This window comes from Macrobrachium rosenbergii, chromosome 53, assembly GCF_040412425.1.
Source record: "Macrobrachium rosenbergii isolate ZJJX-2024 chromosome 53, ASM4041242v1, whole genome shotgun sequence".
In the NCBI taxonomy this organism is placed as follows: Eukaryota; Metazoa; Arthropoda; class Malacostraca; order Decapoda; family Palaemonidae; genus Macrobrachium; species Macrobrachium rosenbergii.
The window spans coordinates 756,824-762,823 of record NC_089793.1 but is presented as its reverse complement, the minus strand read 5'-3'; the positions used below and the strand labels follow the sequence as shown (position 1 = coordinate 762,823).

Genomic DNA, 6,000 nt, shown 5'->3' with positions numbered 1-6,000 from the left:
TTCTGGAACGCTTGCAAACCTAAAAAGCGGGAAAAATAAATCCAGAGAGTTTCTACTCCGTGAAATAAAATTATGAAAAGCCTTCAAAAAAAAATGCAAGACTTTTTAACCCTATGAGACACAAATACATATCCGGAAGGCTTTGTATGCTTTGTTTGCACATCCAGAAAAAAAAATTCAAGAAAAAGGCAATATTTTAAACCCGACCGCTATATTGCAGGACGGAGGATAGACCCTGAGAAGAATGATGGGCGCCATTACTCCTCGCTGATAAACGAAGGATGCATGGAAATGACTTCACAAGTGCGCCTCTTTGCGGCTATAAACGGCCATTGCGCATGCGTGGCTTACGCGACTCTATTACTGTCTATCGTTTAGCCAAAGACCAAGAGAAAGAGGTCTGCTCACTTCCCCAAAAATCCCCCCATATGTGGGCGGAGCTTTGCCTACCTCCTTATTACGTCAGCAGGTGAACTGACGTAGTGGGCAGGTATGCCTCTAAGATACGTCATCGCCTACGTAGTTACCCCAGGCGACTCCACCACTGGATAGATATTGTCTCTCCTGGCCTTGGTTAAGCCCTGGGGCGCTTTCGACAGCTCAGCGGGACTCTTGCAGATTCACGTAAGGCAGCTTTACTTATTTTTATTAAGCTTTCGACTTGCTTTCAGCCATAAATTGGCATCTTAGGCGTTCTGGAAATTTGGCATTAAAGGCTTACAAGGCTTCAAGGATTTTTGACGTTGCTCTTAAGATGTTTTTCTTCCTAAGAACTGGAAGCCTTCCAGATTTATTTTCCTCTTGTAGTATAAGAATTCTTGCAGATTTTTCTTATCTGGTAGCTGATTATAGGCTTTCCATAATCTTATTTCACGGAGCACAAACGTTCGTATATCTTTTTCTGCCCTCGCAGGCTTACGAGCATTCCAGAATTTTCCAGCTATCGGTCTGGACACTGTCCAGAAGCTTTGCCTTACAGAATTACCAACCTTATGGAATACCCTGGCAGCATTCCATAATTTTCCAGTCATAGGTCTGGAAATTATCCGAAAAATTTTCCAGTCACAGGTCTGGAAATTATCCATAATTCTCCAGTCACTGAATTAGCAGCCCTCTGGAATACCTTCTTGAACTTAAAACCCCTACTCAATGTCCCAAAGGGTAAAATAATTCTTGAGAATTTGACAGTCTTAGGCCTACAAACCTCTTAAAACTTTCCATAGGCCTACAAACCTTCCAAAAACTTTCTATTCTTAGGCCTACAAGTCTTACATAGTTTTCCTCCTCATAGGCTTAAAATGCTCCAGTTTTCCCCCTTTGGGCGTATAAGCCTTCTAGAATTTTTCCTTCGTCAGCCACGAGCCTCCCAGAAATTCTTCCAGAATTTATCGCCTCACAGGCCTACTAACATTCCAGAATTGTTTCCTGCTAAGAGCAAAAGCACTCTGGAAAAGTTTAAATTTTTGACTTAGTCCTTTCGAAAACTTTCCGCTTGAAAAATCAAATAAATAACAGGTTTTCCCTCAAACCTTTCCTCTTGTTTTTCCAGACTTGGCATTAGGAAAAAGTTGTAAATAAGTAGATACAGAAATATATCCAGTACTGAGTTTAAAATGTTTATCCCATTTAATTAGGTCGTAATCACGCAACGTTTTCCTTTCAATATAAATATTTTTGCTGTCTCAGAACTTTCACACACACAAACGCACAACACACATATTATATATATATACATATATATATATATATATATATATATATATATATATATATATATATATATATATATATATATACATATATATATATATATATATATATATATATATATAATATATATAATATATATATATATATATATATATATATACATATATATATATATATATATATATATATATATATATATATATATATATATATATATATATATATATATATATATATATATATATATACACATATACATATATATATATATATACACACACAACAGAATTTAAACTCTTCGTTACTTACAACTGGAGAAAGTAGGGACGAAATCCGGAGAAGAACACCAGTTCAAGATCGTCTCCTGGGCTCCTGGGAAATAAACAAAAAGACGAGGTAAGACAACATGTAATAACTTCCTGTCATAATGCAAGTTCCATCTCTCTCTCTCTCTCTCTCTCTCTCTCTCTCTCTCTCTCTCTCTCTCTCTCTCTCTCTCTCTCTCTCTCGAACATTTATCATTATTACTTAGCTTATTTTCCTCTTTAAGATGCTACTCTAACTCATTTGAAAAACAAAATAAAATAGAATCAAAACCTAGGTTCTCTCTTTTTTTCTCTTCTCTCTCTCTTCTCTCTCTCTCTCTCTCTCTCTCTCTCTCTTTATCATTATTACTTTAGTTATCTCTTTAGATGCTACTATATTTGAAATATATATATATATATATATATATATATATATATTTATATATATATATATATATATATATATATATATATATATATATTTATTGAAAAAAAGAATTAAAACCTGAGACTCTTCTGAAATAGTTTGATAGAGAAAAAACGTATATATAAAATACAAAAAGTATATATAGAATATAGTTTATACAGAACACATTATACACAGAATATACAGTATGCAGAGATTACAAGTACTTATAGAATACAGTATATATAGAATACAAAAAGTATTTATGATATACAGTATATGTGAATACAAAAAGTATATGTAGAATACAGTCTATATATCACACAGTATATACAGAATACGAAAATACTTATAAAATACAGTATATATACAATATAAAAAGTACATATAGAATACAGCATATAAATATAAAAAGGATATACAGAATCCATTATAAACAATCACGAAAAGTATATAAAGAATACAATATAAATAGAAATATAGAATACAAAAAGTATAACGAGAATACGGTATTTATCCACTACAAAAAAAGGGGTGGGGGATATATACTGCATATTCATTTTCAGCAGCGCAACAATAGGGCTGGAGGAAAATTTGCAAATTCCCCTTTGTGGGGGAGGGAGGGTGTTCGTTGGGGCGGGGGCCGGTGGGGGAGCACTGTGGGCAAATGACCGACCGCAAAAAAGGAGGGGAACTAAACACTGGCTTTTGTGGGAATGTTTACGTGTATATAAGAGAAATATTTGAGATATTTCTAACGGAATGTGTTTCACAAGTAAACATTGCACATTTGCATATGGCTTAATATTCTGAAAGCTAAAAGGAGAGAGAGAGAGAGAGAGAGAGAGAGAGAGAGAGAGAGAGAGAGAGAGAGAGAGAGAGAGAGAGAGAGAGAGAGAGAATATGATTTGCAACATGTAATACAGAGAGAGAGAGAGAGAGAGAGAGAGAGAGAGAGAGAGAGAGAGAGAGAGAGAGAGAGAGAGAGAGAGAATGTGCAACATGAAAAACTTAAGCAACAACAAAACAGGTGTAATACAGAGAGAGAGAGAGAGAGAGAGAGAGAGAGAGAGAGAGAGAGAGAGAGAGAGAGAGAGAGAGAATGTGCAACATGAAAAGCTAAAACAACAAAACAGGTGTAAGACAGAGAGAGAGAGAGAGAGAGAGAGAGAGAGAGAGAGAGAGAGAGAGATATATGATATGCAACAGAAAAGCTGAAAAAAGTGAAATTATGTAAAACACAGAGACTGAAGAGAGAGAGAGAGAGAGAGAGAGAGAGAGAGAGAGAGAGAGAGATAAGATAATAATAATAATAATAATAATAATAATAATAATAAGACTCTCCATGACAATTAAACAAACAAATATTCCACGCAGCAACACTACTCACCATAACAAAAATAACAGCAAACGAAACTCCTTTGTTTTTCTCCGTGAACTAAATAAAAAAAAAAAGAGGTTGGGGAGGGGGCACACCGCCCCCCCCCCGCAACAAAACGAAACGAGGACCAGAATGAGTAGCAACAAGTTTCAAAACAAAATCTGATGAAACTCCGTTTCGAACATGGAAACAATTTACCTGAAACATTTACTCGAAAATGTGCATTTCTCGAGTCAGGACAGGAGGGGGAGGAGGAGGGGACAGGAGGGGGGGGAGGAGGAGTCCGGCGGGATTCAGGAAAAACAACTTTGGAGAAGATGACGACAGAGACAGAGTAGAAAGAAAAACAACGACAACAACAAGGGGGAAGAAAAACAACTTATCTTGCACCTCTCGAGCTGCGAAGTTTCGGGCGTAGGATCCTGAAAAAAAACAACGTTGAAGAAGAAGAAGACGGAAAGGAACGACAGTAGAAAAAAAAAATCTTGCACAACATCAGTTGAAAGAAAACAACAACTGTGCACAACAACATCAGGGAAAGAAAACAACTGTAAGCACTGCACCTTTAAGTTACGAGGGAGAAATCATAGCAGGATTCTGAGAAAAACAACGTTGAAGAAGAAGAAGAAGAAGAAGAAGAAGAAGAAGAAGAAGAAGAAGAAGAAGGGCCACAGAGTTGAAAGAATAAAAAAACAATAAGCAAAACAACAGCCCAGAAAAACAACTAACTTTGCGGCCTAAGCGAGCTCTCGGAAAATATGTACTTTCGATTTGGGAGGACGAATCCGGGGCAGGATTCTGGAAAAAAAAAAAAAACTTGGAAGAAAAAAGGAGAGGACTCAGAATAAAAAGGAACAACAAAACAACAAAAGAACAACAACAACAGGAGGAAAGAAAAACAACCTAAACTTTTTGCGGCTTCAGCGAGCGCACTTACATCTCGCAAACGCGTTCTGTACGCTGCAATTATTACGCGTATCATACGAGTCCCGTCGACGTTCCGGGAAAAATCAACAAATAATGTAAAAGAAAAAAAATTGGTGAAAAATATCACAATAATGACATGAAAGTATAAATAATAAAAAAAAATAGAGAAATTAAAAAAGCACGCTCGCTCTCGGCTTCAAAGGAATGTATAAAGAGAGAGAGAGAGAGAGAGAGAGAGAGAGAGAGAGAGAGAGAGAGAGAGAGAGGCGACTTCAAAGCTTTCGCTCGGTGAAAGTAACCCGGAAAAAAGTTGGAGAGAGAGAGAGAGAGAGAGAGAGATTAAAAATACAGAATAAAGAAATCTGTTTTCGCGTCAGACTGTTGAATACCAAAACGATTCTTGTTAGCGCGTTCATGTGTGTTATGGGTAAAAGAGAGAGAGAGAGAGAGAGAGAGAGAGAGAGAGAGAGAGAGAGAGAGAGAGAGAGAGAGAGAGAGAGAATTTAAATAATGAAACTTACTTAATCATTCGCGTCTGCACGTAAATCCTTCGCATATCCTTTATTCATGCGTAAGATCTATTTGACGTAAGTGCTAGTAGTAAAATTGATAACTGATGCAAGTGCTAGCAGTTAAAGTGCTACTTGACGAAAGTGCTACTAGTAAAAATGAAAAGTGCTATTGACAGCAGTCATCTGAGTCCCCGACAAGTCCGAGTGCGTGAACAAGATATTCACAACTACAGTCCAAGTGAATGAACAAACTTTTCACAACCACAGTCCGAGTGAATAATCAAGATTTTCACAACCACAGTCCGAGTGAATGAACGAGATTTTTACAACTACAGTCCGAGTTCGTGGACGAGATTTTCACAGCCACAGTCCGAGTTCATTTGACCAAGCTCTCTACCACAACAGTCCGAGTTTATTTTACCTAGTTTTCTGCAACTACAGGACGTGTTCATTTCAACAAGATTTTTACAACCAGTCAGAGTTCATTATACCCAGGGTTGTATTTTTACAACCTCGTCTAAGTTCGTTTTTTTCTGCTTTTTACAATCCAAGTTAAAAAAAAATAATGATTTCAAATTCTACAATTCATAACGATCATATTAGACAACAAAGCTATATAACTTCTTCACATACCAATAACCCCATGAGATAATAATAATAATAATAATAATAATAATAATAATAATAATAATAATAATAATAATAATCGATATTTCTGAAGTGTGGAAAATCCTGCCCACATCCCTTCGTGGTAATTTG

At 36.2% G+C, this 6,000-nt stretch overlaps 1 protein-coding gene across 8 annotated transcripts in view; it reads right to left on the bottom strand.

Moving 5' to 3' along the window:
* Window positions 1-6,000, bottom strand: part of Pgant5 (polypeptide N-acetylgalactosaminyltransferase 5) — a 665,995-nt gene that overhangs the window by 85,567 nt on the left and 574,428 nt on the right. For 6 of the 8 annotated variants that reach the window (XR_010851672.1, XR_010851673.1, XM_067096459.1 and 3 more), the window contains exon 3: window positions 2,020-2,082. The exons of the other annotated variants lie outside the window; for them this stretch is intronic. The gene's annotated coding sequence lies outside the window, so the exon portion shown is untranslated. The remainder of the gene's footprint in view (window positions 1-2,019; window positions 2,083-6,000) is intronic. 8 annotated transcript variants of the gene reach the window in all.